This window comes from Lissotriton helveticus, chromosome 10 (genome assembly GCF_964261635.1).
Source record: "Lissotriton helveticus chromosome 10, aLisHel1.1, whole genome shotgun sequence".
In the NCBI taxonomy this organism is placed as follows: Eukaryota; Metazoa; Chordata; class Amphibia; order Caudata; family Salamandridae; genus Lissotriton; species Lissotriton helveticus.
In genome coordinates this window covers 1,153,998,609-1,154,015,355 of record NC_136071.1, presented here as the reverse complement: position 1 = coordinate 1,154,015,355, position 16,747 = coordinate 1,153,998,609, and the positions used below count along the sequence as shown (strand labels likewise).

General features: G+C 46.3%; 1 protein-coding gene and 1 pseudogene across 5 annotated transcripts in view; both read right to left on the bottom strand.

Annotated features, from left to right (window-relative positions):
- TOP2B (DNA topoisomerase II beta) overlaps nt 1–16,747 on the bottom strand; it is a 607,938-nt gene that overhangs the window by 77,162 nt on the left and 514,029 nt on the right. The window lies entirely within an intron of this gene.
- LOC144785298 (uncharacterized) lies at nt 7,883–8,944 on the bottom strand (annotated as a pseudogene).

Here is a 16,747-nt window from a genome sequence, read left to right as displayed (position 1 = left end):
GCAAACACCGGATCTAACAAGTGTCCTTGCTGATGCGTAGGGGAGCAAAATTTTAGGTCCAGGTGCATAGACTGCAAGTCCTGGAGCAACTCAGCAGCCTCCTTATTCCTGGGGTCCTCGAAGTGAATATTAAGGTCACCCAAAACTAGGAGTTTGTCTCGCCTAATCGCGTCCTCCTGCAAACTCACCCTGAAATTGCCTAAGGGTCCTGGAGGTCTATATATAAGGATCCCAGTTACTGAAAAAATAGGGCCTAGTTTTAAAACAAAACAACCAGCCTTGCTATCACTCACTGATAGGGGGTCCATAATACATTCATAGGGAGCTTTCGTAATTACTGCAATCCCTCCGCCCCTGCCCACTGCTCTATCAATTCTGGCTATCGTATATCCAGGGGGGATAGCCTCTATGATGTCCGGATCTGAATTTGCCCCCTGCCACGTCTCCGTAAGAAACATCACGTCGAGCGCCTCATCAACGAGAAGCTCTAGATCTGTAGATCATATACTTATGCATTGACTATACAGCAGTTACCCCGTTAGCAGTGGCTAACTGATTGGGTTGCAGTAGTTTGGAAAAGTGTTCTTAGTACAGCCTGGCCCACACTAGCTTGCTGTTTTGCCTGCACATCTATACAGTAGTGTTTTGTGAAAGTGTGCAGTGTAGACCATGTTACGGCTTTGCAAATGTCCTCCATGGGGATATTTCCTAAGAATGCCATGGATGACCGTAGTTTTCATGTGGAATGCGCTCTAGTGGGAATGGATAATGTACACTTTGCTTTTTGGTAGCATATTTTGATGCATTTAACGATCCACCTGGCAATTCCAGCTTTTGATATAGGTTTGCCCTTATGTGGTGGCGAGAGAGCTACAAAAAGTTGTTTAGTTTTCCTGAAAGGTTTTGTCCTTTCAATGTAGTAAAGAATAGCTCTCTTGACGTCAAGTGTATGAAGAGCCCGTTCTGCTACTGAGTCTGGTTGAGGAAAAAAGACTGGGAGTTCAACAGACCGGTTAAGGTGAAAAGTCTAAACTACGTTAGGTAAGAATTTAGGGTTTGTCCTAAGCACCACTCTTTGTTGTGATGTATTTGGAAACAAGGTTCTTGTATGGTTAATGCCTGGAGTTCATGCACTCTTCTAAGAGAAATGATCGCCACAAGGAAAGCTACTTTCCATGTGAGGAACTACAACTCAATTTATGTAAAGGTTCAAATGGGAGACCCATGAGCCTAGTAAGGACAACATTTCGATTCTATACTGGAGAGGGTAGAACTTTGGGAGGAATTATCCTTTTAAGGCCTTCCATGAATGCTTTGATGGCAGGTACCCTAAACAATGACAAGTGTTGTCTGTTTTGTAGGTAAGCTGCTATAGCAGCAAGATGTAATTGTATGGATGTGTATGCCAGATTACATGTAGATGCAGGAGATAAATAATGTTTTGAATTGAAGCATCTAGTGGATTGATTGTGTTATTACAGTAAACTACAAATCTTTTCCATTTAGCTGCAGAGCATGCACTAGTGGTAGGACGTCTAGCCTCTTTAATGACGTTCATGCAGTCTGGTGGGAAATTAAGGTAACCGAACTCCAAGACTTCAGGAGCCAGATCGCTAGGTTCAGTTGAGCTAGATCTGGATGTCTTATCTCTCCATGGTTCTGTGTGAGAAGCTTTGGGGAAAGGTGCAACTTTTGGTGTGGAACTACTGAGAGTTCCAGCAGTGTTGTGAACCATGGTTGTCGGGCCCACGTTGGAGCAACCAGGATCATTGTGAGAGACTGTTTGATCTTGCGCACCAGTAACGGAATGAGCGGGAGAAGCGGAAAAGCGTACGTAAATCTGGCCTGACCAGTTCATCCATACCGCATTGCCTTTGGACAGTGGGCGTGGATACTTGGAGGCGAAGCTTGGGCATTTTGTGTTTAAATGTGTGGCAAACAGATCTATGTCTGGGTGGCCCCACATTTGAACAAGCATTGGCATAGCCAATAGGTCTCGCCTTTGGGACCTTATAAGTGTTTAGCTATGCAACAATTGATGTTGTTGCACCAAGGATATTGTGCTGCATAACTAAATAATTATAAGGTCCCAAAGGCGAGACCCATTGGATATGCCAATGCTTGTTTATACTTTATCTATTCATTTCAGAAGGATGGAAGCGGAGTCTGCCTGGTCATGATTTGAATACACCATTTACAAAGCATTGCATGATTTCTGCGGTAACTCATCTCGCTGAGCCATCCTCCACGCTCCTTTAAAGTGTGATATTACATAGGAGTGCCATGGGCGGGGAATGGGCATGCCCAGAAATGTTTCCACACACCCACACACTTACGGTTTTGTCACCACATCCCCATGACGAAACGTTAGCGATGTACCCCTGCTAATGGCAGTGTAAATCAATTTCAATAGGAGAGGAAACATCCCCAAAGTTGTTTGAAGGTGTAGGCAGTAGAATTTCTTAGCTGAGAAAAATGTTTTCCGGATGTAGAAACATGAAGAAAAACAAAATAGCAAGTTAAGGGGCTCTCGTTAAAGATGTTCGTATGAGCATATGTGCACCAGCATAAATGCATGAGTGTAAGGAATTCCCAAAAGACTTCCAGGATTATGCCTAGGACAGCTGGGAGCCACAGCTTCCCGAAAGTCGTTAGTTGAAAATACCCCAAAAATAAGGAATTTACTCCAGACATAAGGACACACGCGTGGAAGTAGTTTTTACGCTTTGTATGTAAATAAGGTTTTCTGCACCACAGGCTCTGTCCAAAATCCTTCCTTTACTTCAATGTATTGTTGTACAGGGACAGGAGTCATTAGCAGGACTGTACTAATTGTTAATTGTGGGGTGGGGGATTCTCAGAGTTCTTGCATTTATCAAGGCCCAGGCTAAGCATTCAAAGGTTTGTCAGTTTACAGGAATGCATTGCTGTTCCTATGTACGGAGTCACCTGTGCCCAGTATTATTTTTATTTAAGTGGTTTAATGCAGCACTAGCAATCAAGGAGTCGACTATTGGCGCTTGAAAGCTCTGCGCATGCGTAGCATGTGCATCAAAGCCCCAGCAGGGCTGAGAGACGAGGCTGCCCACCGGATGTGCTCAGATGAGCTACTGATTATTAAAACTCCGAGGAAGGTGACGCTGGAGAAAGAGCAGACACCAGGCCCTGCTTGTCAGCTCACGTTTCCACCTGCTGTGGCAACAAGTGACTGTGTGTAGTGCCTGTTTCACAAAGAGAGGAGGTGAAATGTTTGAAATTTGAAGTCACAGAATTATTCTTATACTTGGAGGAAATTTAAGACACTTATGGAATTTTTCATGAATTCCGGAGTACTCATGGAAACATATGGCAGTCATTATACTTACATGATTAAGACGCTTGCAAAATATGTAGCAGGTAGAGGAAATCTGCCACTGGAATATTCTTAGACCGTGGTACAATTGGAGCGTTTCGAGGAGACCTCCGCATCAAACGATCACTTCCTGTGAAAGTAAAAGTCCTTTTCTTCTACGGGTTCCAGGATTCACCTACACACACCAGGCTCAGCGGGAGTTATCCAGGGCTGGCTTCAGCGTCACGAAAGGGAAAGCCGCCATGTTTATTGGGGGAGGGTTGAAAAATAAGATGGGCAAGACACACAGTAACAGAGAAAAATAAGTGGGATGGGGAGGAGAGGATAAAGAATTGGGTTAAAAAATAAAAGAAGAGAAGGCGGATATCACAAATGAAAGGTGGGGGACACAAGGGGAAAAAGAAGAGGAAAAAGGGAAGTGTGTAAAGTGAGGTGTGGGAAGGAGAGCAACAGAGGAGAATGGACTTAAAATAGCAGAGCGTGTTTGGTGGCCCGGGAGTGACGCGTGTATGAGCAGTCAGCTGTTTTTCAAAGCACATACTCGTGCTTGTGGCGCGCCGCTGCGCACTCCCGCAAGCTGTATGCCACCACAAGCACGAGAATGTGCATGGAAAAAGAGCTATACGACGGCTAACGGTCTCCTAGGCAACGCATGTGCGCTGCGTAGGCGAGACCTAAAAAACGGATGAAGTTTCCATTCGTGAATCTGCTGTTGTTGAAGACTGAGCAGATCCACAATGTGATTGTGTATCCCAGGTAGATGCTCTGATAAGAGGTATATTTTTGGAGGAATGGCCTATCTCCATACGCTTTGAGCTAGGCGAGAAAGCTGCAGTGTCCCCCCCTGTTATTGTATATAGTACATTGCTGTCATATTGTCTGTCCTGACGAGGACAGCTTTGCTTAAAAGGTGTATCTGAAAAGATTTTAGAGCGAGAAATATGTCCAGTAACTCCAGGTGATTGATGTGGAGGAGTTTCTGTTGAGGGGACCACATACCCTGAATGGTACGGTTTAAGAGATGAGCTCCCCAGCTGGTCAGCGATGCGTCCGCTGTTAGCACTATTTGTGGAACCGGGTCGAAGAACGGCCACCCTTTGGAAAGATTGTGTGTTCCACCATTGCAGAACGCAATATGTGCAGCTGTCCACCAACACCAGATCCGTAAGCTGACCTTGAGCTTTGTTCCACTGTTGTGCTAGACATTCCTGTAATGGACACATCTGGAGTCGTTTAAGGGACAATTAAGATGGAAGAGGTCATCATCCCCATTAGCTGCATGAACACTCAAACTGGTAGTGAGTGTTGCGGTTGAAATTATGTTATGATAGCTTCCATACTGGCTATCCTGGCAGGATTGGGGTATGCAAGGGCTTTGGAAGTATCTATTGTTACACCTAGATACGGTTGGTTGCAGGATGGTTGGAGATGTGACTTTGTGAGGTTTATTGTGAATCCGAAGTTGTGCATCAGCTAGATTGTGTTTTGTGTTTCTTGTACACAATCGCTACGTGACTTGGCTTTTATGAGCCAGTCGTTTAGGTAAGAAACACATGAATGTGTTGTCTTCTTAAGTGGGCTGCTACCACTGCGAGCCATTTTGTGAAGACTCTGGTTGCTGTTGTGACTCCGAATGGGAGGACTTTGAACTGGTAATGTTGACCGTCCACAATGAACCGTAGGTATTTCATGAGAGCAGGGTGAACAGGAATGTGGAAGTAGGCGTCCTTGAGATCTCGAGTGGCAAGGAAGTTGCCTTGTTGGAGCAGTGGGAGGACCTGTTGGAGAGTGATCATGTGGAAGTGGTCGGATTGTATGGAATATGCTACTTACCAGTATGCATCTGTTCTTGGCATAGAGGGCTGCAGAGTGGTACATTATGAATAGATTGCCATCTGGTGTTGGGCTCGGATGATTGCACTTGTTTTTCTCTTGGAGAAGTCTTTTGTAGTCACAAGGCTGGTGACTCCTCCCTTCGGTGATAGTGCGCATGGGCATCGGCTCCTTCCTTAGATTGTTTTGCCATAGTAGGGTTAGATGGAGTAGTATGACAGGATACAGAAAGAGATGCCCATGTAAGTGTATCTAAATAAGATAATGTTGGAACAGACACAGGTTACCGGGGAGGCAGGGAGGGCATGTACCACTCTGCAGCCCTCTATGCCAAGAACAGATGCATACTGGTAAGTAGCATATTCCGTTCGAGGCATATGGGCTGCAGATGGTACATTATGAATAGATTACACAGCAGTTAACTCCCTAGCGGTGGTCACCGGTGTCTGTTGCAACAGTTTGAAATAAAGCTTTTAATACAGCCTGGCCCACATTTGCCTGTTGTCTTGCCTGCGCGTCATCACTAGTGTTTTGTGAAGGTATGCGGTGTAGACCAAGTTGCTACTTTGCATATGTCATCTAGGGGAATGTTCACTAAGAATGCCATAGATGCCCCTATTTTGCGTGTAGAATGAGCTCTAGGGGGAACAGTTAGTGTTCTTTTTGCCTTTATGTAACATATCTGTATACATTTTACAATCCACCTGGCAATACCTGCTTTAGAGATAGGGTTGCCCTTATGTGTTGGGGAAAACGCTACAAATAGTTGTTTGGTTTTTCTGAAAGTTTGTGTTCTTTCTATGTAGTATAATATTGCCCTTTTGACATCTAGTGTATGTAGGGCCCTCTCTGCTACCGTCTGTGGCTTTAGAAAAAAGACTGGTAGTTCCACTGGCTGATTGATGTAGAATGCTGAAATTACTTAAGCAAGAACTTTGGGTTTGTTCTAAGAACCACTTTATTCTGGTGTAACTGTAGAAATGGTTCTTGTATTGTTAATGCCTGTAATTCGCTCACTCTCCTGAGGGAGGTGATGGCTATAAGGAAGGCCACCTTCCATGTAAGAAATTGTATTTCACACCTATGCATAGGTTCAAAAGGTGTCCCCATTAGTCTGGTGAGTACTATGTTGAGGTTCCAGACTGGAGAAGGTGGTAGTCTTGGTGGAATAACTCTTTTGAGCCATTCCATGAAAGCCTTAATTGCGGGTACCCTAAACAGGGATATATGTTGCCTGTTTTGCAGGTATACTGCTATAGCTGCAAGATGTACTCTAATGGAGGTGTAAGCAAGGTTACATTGCTGTAAGCGTAGTAAGTAGCAAATAATATTTTGCGTAGATGCGTCCAGAGGGTTGATGTTGTTACTGTTACAGTATACAGCAAACCTTTTCCACTTTGCTGCATAGCAGGCTCTGGTGGTGGGACGTCTTGCTTGCTTAATAATTTCCATACAGTTTGGAGGTAAATTTAAGTATCCAAATTCTAAGACCTCATGAGCCAGATCGCTAGGGATAGTTGTTTGGGATCTGGGTGCATTATTTCTCCATGGTTCTGTGTAAGGTGCATGGGTGAGATTCTTAATTTTTGGTGTGGCACCTGTGAGAGTTGTAGGAGCGTGGTGAACCACGACTGCCGTGCCCACGTGGGTGCTACCAGTATCATGGTCATTGAATGATGTTGCAGTTTTCGAACCACTAATGGAATTAGTGGGAGAGGGGGAAAAGCGTATGCAAATTTGTTGACCAATTTATCCATAATGCATTGCCCTGCGACAGGTGGTGTGGGTACTTGGATGCGAAGCTTTGGCATTTTGCGTTCTGATGAGTGGCAAAGAGATCTATCTCCGGTTGTCCCCATCTTTGGAAGAATGGCTGCAGTATTTTGGTTGTGCAGTTCCCATTTATGTATTTGTTCTGACTCTCTGCTTAAGATGTCTGCTATCTGATTTGTAACTCTTGGAAGGTGTTCGGCTAACAGATGTTTTGAGGAATGGCCCATCTCCAAATTTCCTGCGCTAGTCTGGATAGTTGGAGAGAGTGTCCCCCCCCCCCTATTTTTGAATATAATACATCGCTGTCATGTTGTCTGTTCTGACCAGGACTGCTTTGTTGAGAATATGCATTTGAAAAGCTTTTAATGCTAGGAACACTGCTAGCAGTTCTAGATGATTTATGTGCAGTCGTTTGTGCTGTACACTCCATCTCCCTTGTACTGTGTATCTCTCCATATGCGCTCCCCATCTTTTTTGGGAATTAAAAAATATAGCGAGTATACTCCTGTTCCTTGTTGATGTTGTGGACCCTCCTCTATCGCATGCTTTTGTAGCAGTGATAGTACTTCCTGTTTTAATAATGTCAGATGATCTTGACTCATTGGACGCTGTCTGGGGGGGATGTTTGGTGGGGTAGCAGTAAGTTCTAGGCAATAACCATGTTGGATAATTTGTCTCACCCACCTGTCTGATGTGATGTTTTCCCAGACAGGTAGGAACTGTGATAGGCGTCCCCCAACCGGTGTTGCATGGTCTGGGGAGAGCTGTATGAAGTCACTCTTTTGGGGTAGGAGAGTTGTGGTTGTTGTTGTTGTTTCTGCGACCTCTACCCTTGTTGTTGTTACCTCTGTAACTGCCTCTAGAATTACCTTTGGGTGATGTTGGTGTAAAAGAGGTTGATTGCTGGCTTGTGCCTGTATTCTTTTATCCGCCTCTATAGGTGGACCTACGAAAGGAACCTCTCTGAGATGGCTGTTGCAATGCTCCCATTGACTTAGCCGTTTCTGTGTCCTTTTTCATTTTCTCCAACGCCTCATCTGTGCCTGAGCCGAAGAGTGTTTTCCCATCAAAAGGCTGGTTCAATAAAGAAGTTTGTACCTCTTGTTTGAACCCTGAGACTCTGAGCCATGCATGTCTTCTTAACATGATACTGGTGTTTATAGATCTTGCCGCAGTGTCTGCTGTGTCTAAGGCGCACTTAATGGAAGTGTTGGTTATTATCTTCCCTTCTTGTATCAGCTGATCTGCCCTTTTTTGATGTTCCTAAGGGAGATGTGTAATGAGTTTCTCTAACTCATCATAATGAGCTCTATCATAGCGTGCAAGTAGCGCTTGAGTATTTGCTATGCGCCAGCTGTTTGCTCCTTGGGATGCTACTCTCTTGCCAGAGGCATCTATTAACTTGGACTCCTTGTCAGGAGGAGGAGCTTCTCCTGCTGTTAGTGAGTTTGCCCTCTTACGAGCGTTTGAGACTACTAACGAGTCCAGAGGTATTTGTCCCTTAATAAATACTGGGTCTTTTGGGGCTTCCTTATACTTTTTGGCAATTCTTGGGTTTAACACCCTAGCCCTCACAGGATCTTTAAATATGTCTGATGTGTGAGTGAGGAGACCCTTAAGCATTGGTAGGGTCCTTGAAGATTTTTGTGCAGCAGGAAGTGTTTCTAAAAGGAAATCTTCTATCGGAGGTTCCGCATGTAAATCTACCTTGTGGTATTTTGCTGCCCTATTAATCAATTGTGCAAAACCCGAATTATCATCCGGGGGAGAGGATTTTGAGGTATACAGGTCAGGGTCATTATCTGACACTGCATCATAATCTTCCCATGGGTCTGTGTCTTCTGGGATAGTATTGTTATCATCCCTAGGAAGGTCCCCATCCCCTGTGTCACTTTCTACATCTGTTTGAGGTGTAGATGGGCGTGGTGTAAAAGGTCGAGGGATAGCTGGCAGAGTATGAGGAAGAGGAGAAGAGGGTATGTCCATAGTCTGTGGAGAAAGGGGAGGAGTTGTATTTGTCCCCATTGTTCTCTTCTTAGGAGGAGGAGCTTTCTCTTCCAACGGTTGAGTCTTCCTCTTTTTAGGTAGTTTTGTTCCCACCTTCCCAGTTTGTGGATCAATGAACAAAGTCTTTTGTTTTGGATCTGTTTGTTGCTCCTGTGTCGGTACCGAAGTCTTTGGGTCCGATAGGTGCTTTTGCTTCTGTGTCTCGGTGTTATGCGTTTTCGGCACCGAGAGTTTGCTCGAGTCCGATTTTTTCGGTGTCGAGGGAGTCTTCAACGTCGAAGCATGTTTCGGTTTCGACATGGAATGTTTCGACTTCAAGCTCTCTTTGGTATGGAGCTTCGATGTCGACCGTTTCTCAGATACGACATAGTGGGAGACCGAGTGTTTCGGTATCGTTGCCGAGCCCGAAGGCGGGGCGTCGGAAACTTTTTTCAGTTGTCTGACCGGGCTCGAAGGCGGGGTCGACACCAATCGGGGTTGGTTTTTTTGGCAAAGGGACGTCGTCACTCACGGTTTGATGAACGTCGACTTTTTTCGACATCAGACTCGTCCGCTTCTGACCCCAACCCGTCCTCATCTTCTTCCTCCTCCTTGGGGTGTTCGGTCTCGAACAGTTCTGGGATTGCATCTGACTCCATCCTCGACATCTCGTGTCTTCGGGCTCGACGGTTTCTAATCGTCGACTTGGAGGAGAAAGCCGCACAGGCTTCACAATCCCTGGAATCGTGGTCAGGTGACAAACAGAGGTTGCACACCTCGTGTAGGTCCTTGTGTGGGAATTTAGCACCACACGTTGGACATTTCTTGAATGGAGTCCTTTCCATGGACTCTGGGCTGGACTACGTCGAGATAGGCCTCCCGGTCCCGTCGACAGAGTTGGAAATCTTTGGTGTTGACGTCGAAGCGCGTCAATATGGGAATGAACTTGCGCTCGATAAACAATACCGTCGAATTGGAAAGGGAATACGTGCCGAAATATAACTTTTCTTGAAGTCGATCCGGAGCGCTTCGATCCTCATCCGAACCCGATGGCGGAAAAAAACAATCTAAGGATGGAGCCGATGCCCATGCGCACTATCACCCAAGGGAGGAGTCACCAGCCTCGTGACTACAAAAGACTTCTCCAAGAGAAAAACAAGTGCAATCATCCGAGCCCAACACCAGATGGCGATCTACTCATAATGTACCATCTGCAGCTCATATGCCTCAAACGTATAGGTTTAACAGTCTGAGGTCTAATATTGGCCTGAGTGCCGTCCTTTTTTGGAATGAGGAAATAAAGGGAGTAAACCCCTGAACCTTGACGATTTAGGGGAACCGGTTCTATAGCATGCTTTTGCAAGAGAGAGAACCTCCTGCTTTGGAGGCGCGAGATGTTCTGTGGACATTGGACGTTGTCTGGGAGGTATATGGAGGGTAGAAGTGAGTTCCAGGCAGTAACCATACTGGATAATGTGTTTCACCCACCTGTCTGTGGTGATGGAATTCCAGACAGGTAGGAACTGTGATAGTCTTCCCCCGATCGGAGTGGAATTGTCTGGGGAGGGGGGGGGAGTGGAGGGATACTCACCATTTTGTGGTGGTGTGGTTGCGGGTGTTAGAACCACGTCCTCTTCCTCCGTTATTGCCTCTGTAAGTTCCTCTAAAATATCCTTTGTTGGGGGAAGCTTGAGTGGGGCTTTTATATGTGGAAGAGGTGTTTTCTGTGCCAATAGTTTTGGAGGCGCCCCTATAAGAGGAGCAACGAAAGGAACCTCTACTAGTTGTTGCCTGTAGAGCTCCCATAGACTTGGCTGTTTCTGTGTCCTTTTTCATCTTTTCTAAAGATGTGTCCACAGTAGGTCCAAACAAGTGTTCCTGATCCAAAGGTTGATTGAGGATGGTAGACTGCACCTCCTGCTTAAAACCAGATATGCGTAACCACACGTCTGCGTAGTAACACACTTGTATTAATTGTGGGAGATGCTGTATCCGCTGCATCCAGGGAACACTTATTAGAGGTATTTGTGATTAACTTTCCCTCTTGAATGAGATCATTTGCCTTGGTTTTATAATGCTCTGGCAGATGTTGCATGAGCTTTTCAAGCTCATCATAATGAGCCCTGGTATACCTTGCTAGTAAAGCTTGTGAATTAGCAATATGCCAAAAATGTGTTGCCTGCGAAGCAACCCTTTTACCGGATGCGTCCAATAGTTTAGACTTTGTCTAGCGGAGGGGCATCGCCTGTGGTTTGGGAATTTGCCCGTTTACGGGCATTTTCCACTATTACTCCAGAGGAAGTTGACCCTTGTTGTACGCTGGATGGCTTCCAGCTGGTTTATATTTCTTTTCAATTCTAGGACGGAGCACCTGACAGGATCTTTAAAAACTTCAGGGGGATGTTTAATCATCCCTTTTAGCATAGGGAGAGTATTTGTTGATTTTTGAGGCTGGAAGAAGGTCTCTAATAAAAAAATCTTCCTCCAAAGGGTACGAGTGGAGTTGCACCCGATGATATTGTGCAGCTCTATTAATTAATTGTACAAACCCTATACTGTCATCTGGAGGGGATGGCCTAGGATATACATCTGGCTCAGGTACGTCTGGGACATTATAATCATCCCAAGAGTCATGAGGTGGGATACAGTGTGTGTCATCATCAGTATCATCATTATCATGTGGTGGGTCTATGTCCTCATCCCCACCCCTATATCCTCATCATCGACTTGTGGTGCAGGTGAAAGAGGAGGCACTGGAGAGTGTGCTGGAGAGAGTATTATGTTTGGAAGTGGAGAGAAAGGCCTCATAGGTGAAGTGGCTGAGTCTTTTCTTGAAGGGTATCTCGGGTGTCTCTGAAGTGTCCAATTTCCTCTTTTTAGGTGGTATAGAACTGACCTGACCGGTAATGGGGTCGATAGGGAGTGTTTTTTGTTTAGGATCCGGTGGATGGTGGATCTGGACAAAACAGTTCTTTTGATCCACTATCTTTTTTCGGCACAGAGGACTTAAGCTCCGAGTAGTGCTTTTGGTTTGTTGTCTTTAGCTTTAGGAGGGGTTTTAGGCTCCTTCTGCTTAGGTGGAGTTTTCTACTCCGAAAATTTTCTTCGGCTCTGAAGATTTCGAATGCTTTTTCGGATCTAAAGCCTTGGGTGGAGTATGTTTCGGTGCCGAAGAGTCTGGTGTCAAAGGTACCTTGGGTCTCTGTTTTGGTGCTAAAGATGGTTTCTCGGTACCGTGGTGTGGCTGGCTCGATCCGTCGGTTCCGGAGGGCTTTGTGGATTTTGGAGCCGCGCCTGAAGGCATGGCTTCTGAAGTATTGTCACAGTGTTGACCTAGACCCAAAGGTTAAGGTGTTACCGGAGCCTTGTGTTTTTTCGGAGCAGGGCGTCTATCTCAGTACTCACACTCTATTGACCTTGAGTAATTGTCTGGTCTTCTGAGCCTGATTCATCGGCTTCGGAGAAGCTGGCTTGTTAATCTCCTGTTTCTGATTCTGGATTTTCGGGCCTGCATCGAAGATGTTGTTCGGCGCCGAAACGGTTGATCTAGACCTTTTAGTGACGTCGAGCCCGGCGATCACCTATAGTTTTCTTGGACCTGAAGGAATCACAGGCCTGGCAGTGTTGACTCATGATCTGGAGAGAGGCAAAGGTTACAGAACTCGTGGAGATCTTAGTGGGAATTTAGCACCACACTTGCCCTTTTTTTTTCTATTGAGTCCTTTCCATATGCTGGTTTTGATGGCGTCTATCAGCCCAATGGCTCGCGTCAACGACTCGAGGATTTTGTTGGTTCTTTGGATACGCGTTGAAGGAGATAGCGATCGAAACAATAATGTCGAGCAGTGAGATGTTGCGCGCCAAAGTGGAATCTAATACGACACCAATCCGGAGCGCAGTAAATTGCATCCGAACCGGACGGCAGAAAAAAACAATCTGGAGATGGAGTCTAAGCCCATGCACACTACTAACCAATGGAGGAGTCACCTATCTCGTGACTACAAAGATTTCTACACTAACAAAGTGCAAACATCCGAGCCCAACACCAGATGGCGATCTATGCACAAGTATATGATCTAAAGCTTATATGCCTCGAACATATGGATTATTATTATTTTCTGAATCTGATTCTATGGGAACTAGGTGCAGTGAAGACAGAACATTACCTTAGTCTGTGTCAAGACAGATTTGACTCTGGGTCAGGTTCCAGAGTCTGCAAAGGATCCACCTATAGCATGGCAACAAAAATATCTATTCCCCGTCTTTTTTCGTTTCCTAGATATCTTTTTTTCAGATATTAATTTTGTAAATCAATTGAGAGAACATTTAAAGGAATTAATAGATATCAACATGTATTCAGCTCCATGCTTGATAGTATGGGATGCTTGTAAGGGAAGCATACGTGGGTTTACACAGCAATTTATATGGCGACAAAATAAAATGCGTCAATGCCAAAATGAACAAATGATAAATGAAATACTTAATATTGAACATCAAATATCTGAAGTTCTATTAAGTGGGGGAGTGTAGGAGAGTAGGGTCTGCAATCCTATGATCACCCAGATTTTTGCTTTTTGCTGCACTGGTTTACGACTTTCCCTGGCTGTGGGCCTGCTAATCAGACCCACAGCCTAGCTGTTCTCTCTATCCAAATTGTACTCAGGTACTGAATTGGCACTGGGCCCTCTCCAAGTCCCTGTACCCAGGGCTGAGGTGCACCCAGAAGTCTCCCAGGGGCTGAAGCATGTATTGTGCCACCCCTGGACTGACTAACTAAACTGACACAACTGGCTGCACGACAGCTGGGGCAAGGTGGTGTACTCACCCTTTGCTTTAGATATAGTATACCTATATCTAACCCTAAAATGGACACACAGATCTCCTATCAGTCACTCCTATGGCAGGCCTTAACAATCCTGAAGGCAGAGTGCTTGGAATCGTGTGAGATGGTGCTCTGGCATGAGCTGAGCCTGTCTGCGGCTTTCGGGATCTATCCCTTAGCCGTTTCCATGATATCGCATACCATATACTCTTAAGTGCATTATAATCCTCGCGGTTATATGCCAACTCTGGTATCGCTTTATCAAAACATGTCGAGTAAGGTGTCATACGAATTGGAATACTAACCCCTCGCCAATTCTGGCGACGGGGTTAGCATTCCACCCTTCTAGAGGGACACGACATGTATGTAACCCCTAACCCCGGTTAAAGTCAAACAGAGCCTCAGCTCCACAAAATGGATGCTGCCACCGAGACACAAGTCTGCCCTCCTGCTGCTGGGAGTCCTCCCAGAGCAGGAGATAAGGACAAAGGGTTTCCTGCCAGGGGCGGTGCCAGCACCGTCCCAGACAGGATTTTGTGTATCCTAGGTAGGCAGGGCTTCAGAGGAAGGTGACTGCAAGTGGCACCCCGGTGCTCACTATGCATAGGCCGGCTTGAACCAGTTCCAGGGACACTCCAGACCCTGAGCTGGGGAAAAGCCCGCCAAGGAAGTGGGTGTAACCACCCCCCTCCTGGTCCCACCCATAGGGCAGGACCTAGTCGCGTGCCAGCCCCCTTTTCCCAGAGAAAAGGTAGGAGCAGGCCCCCTTCCAAATTAGATCATCTTTGGAATCAAGACACGACTTTCTGCGAAAGGACTTCAAGATTTCCTTTTTCAAGATTCTCCCTTGTGACTAAGGAGTAGTCACCCTGCATCCGCAGGCACCATCGCAAGAACACTGCGGTCTGCTGTAAGTCCTTCCTCCGGAATCCGACTGCCCAGCTCGACAAGACCCGGCTTCCCTGGCACCTCCGACCTCTACTCACCTCTACAGCCAAGCTGAGAACCGTGAGTGCGACGAGACCTCAAGGGACCGACTATTGCCAAGACTGCACGACTTCTGCACAGCAAGCCCGCCGAGTAATTTCCTGGCGAGTGCTTTGGGGTCCGAGAAGCCCTGAGCAGCTCCAGCACCGAAGAGCAGCCCCCCAGCATTTCCACGATCGGCGTGGGGCCCTTCTGCTTTTTGCTGCTCACCGCGTTGTTTGGCTACTAGCCCGCTGGCTTGTGGCCTTCTGAACGACGCCCGACGACATCACTGCTGCTAGTCTGGTTGCTCCAGACTGGCTCTTGCTCCCTTCCAGAAGGAGCACCCCGGACCCTCCTGGTCCACTCAAGACGCCATTTTGAGTCCACCGCGTGGGCTTGAATTAGCCAAGGCTTTGTTGCCCAATCATGGGTTCTTCGACGCCGACAGCTTCATCCATCGTGGGACAGCTCGCCTCTCCATCCTGGTCGCCGACAACGCCTCCTGGTCCGTGAGATCTGCAGAGCACAGCGTCGCCCACTCACCTAGTCGAGGTGACTACCATCCGGTGCCCTCCTGGTGCCCACTGACTACTGGCTAGTAGTCACAAACTTGGTCCCCTCTGCTTTCAGGTGTTATCCATCTTCCAGATCCAGGCTTGGATCACTTCGAACTCTCTTCACTGGTCGCCTGCCAGCATCTTTCTTCCAGGCTCCTGGTTCGTCGACGAGGATTCCCGACGTCTTTTGAGACCTATGCAGCTGCAGCCCCTGGGCTAGGTAACTTCGGCATTTCGGTGCCCCAGCATAGCCTCACTATCCAAGGGTCAGGATCCACTGTCGTTTTCTTCCTACCAGGTCGGGTTCGCCCGTAAACACTAACTTTAACTTTACTAGCTTCCATAGACTTTGTCCCGCATCCCGCGTGAGAGTGCACACTCTGCACCCGAGTCCCCTGGGCCTCCTAGAAGTAATCTAACGATTCCCTAGTCAAGTCCTAGCGATTCCAAAGCCTATTAGTACTGTACTTACCTGCTAGTAATTTCGCATTCCACTTTTAGAGTATATGGTTTTTCGTGCCCCTCGGGCATTTGTGTATACCGTGCTAACTTAAGTATTTTCGTAAGAGTTTTGTTGTGTGCCTAGCACCCTGTCCTCATAAAGAGTACAGGGCTGTTGTGATTCTAATAAATACATTGTTTATTTTCATAACACTTGTGTGGTGTCCTTTCACTGGGTGTTCAAGGGGTAATGTGATGGTAAAACAGCTGGCTTAACACGCCCTCTAGAGTCTTAGCCTTAGACTGCTCGTATCCATGCTACTAGGATAGCTGGTCTATAAGGTTGACTTACAACCAATCATCAATAAGGGTTGTTTGGACTGATATATAGTGATCACTAGAATAGTGAACACTGCACATCAGGCCAACTTCTCACATTGGTGAGCAGCGGTTGGGATTTGAGCTTGCTGTTGTTTTACCACACATATCCTATGAATATCTTGTGAAAGATCACATAAGTACTAAAGGTACATATAACTTAGCTTAGAATACTCTGAGTTCTACTGAACCAGCTGTTGTAGCTCCTAGGGCCTAGCACACCCTAAACTACAACTCTAGCAAGGGATCAGTAGGCAAACATATAGTGTAGGTAAGTGCACCACTTACACCTCACTAGAAAGAGCATGTCTACCCAAGGAGAATCTACTGAGACTCCCCTTGTGGATGTTGACCCTCCACAGGTCAAATCAAGATATGCAGCTCTCAGTTTTCAGGAGATGAGACAAGTGTGTACCTCCAGAAAACTGAAACAGGGGTCTAACCCCACCATTCCCTTTTTAATAGGTCTCTTAGAGACTTATGATGCGAGAAAGCTTTCTCAGCTAGATGGGAATATGCCAGCCTTAGAGGGTACCACTGGGGATCCAGACCTCCACAACACTGTAAATGCAGTTGGGGAGGAGGATCCTGAGGAACTCTCTGGGGATGAGGTAGACAAAGGTCTTGAGGTAGTCA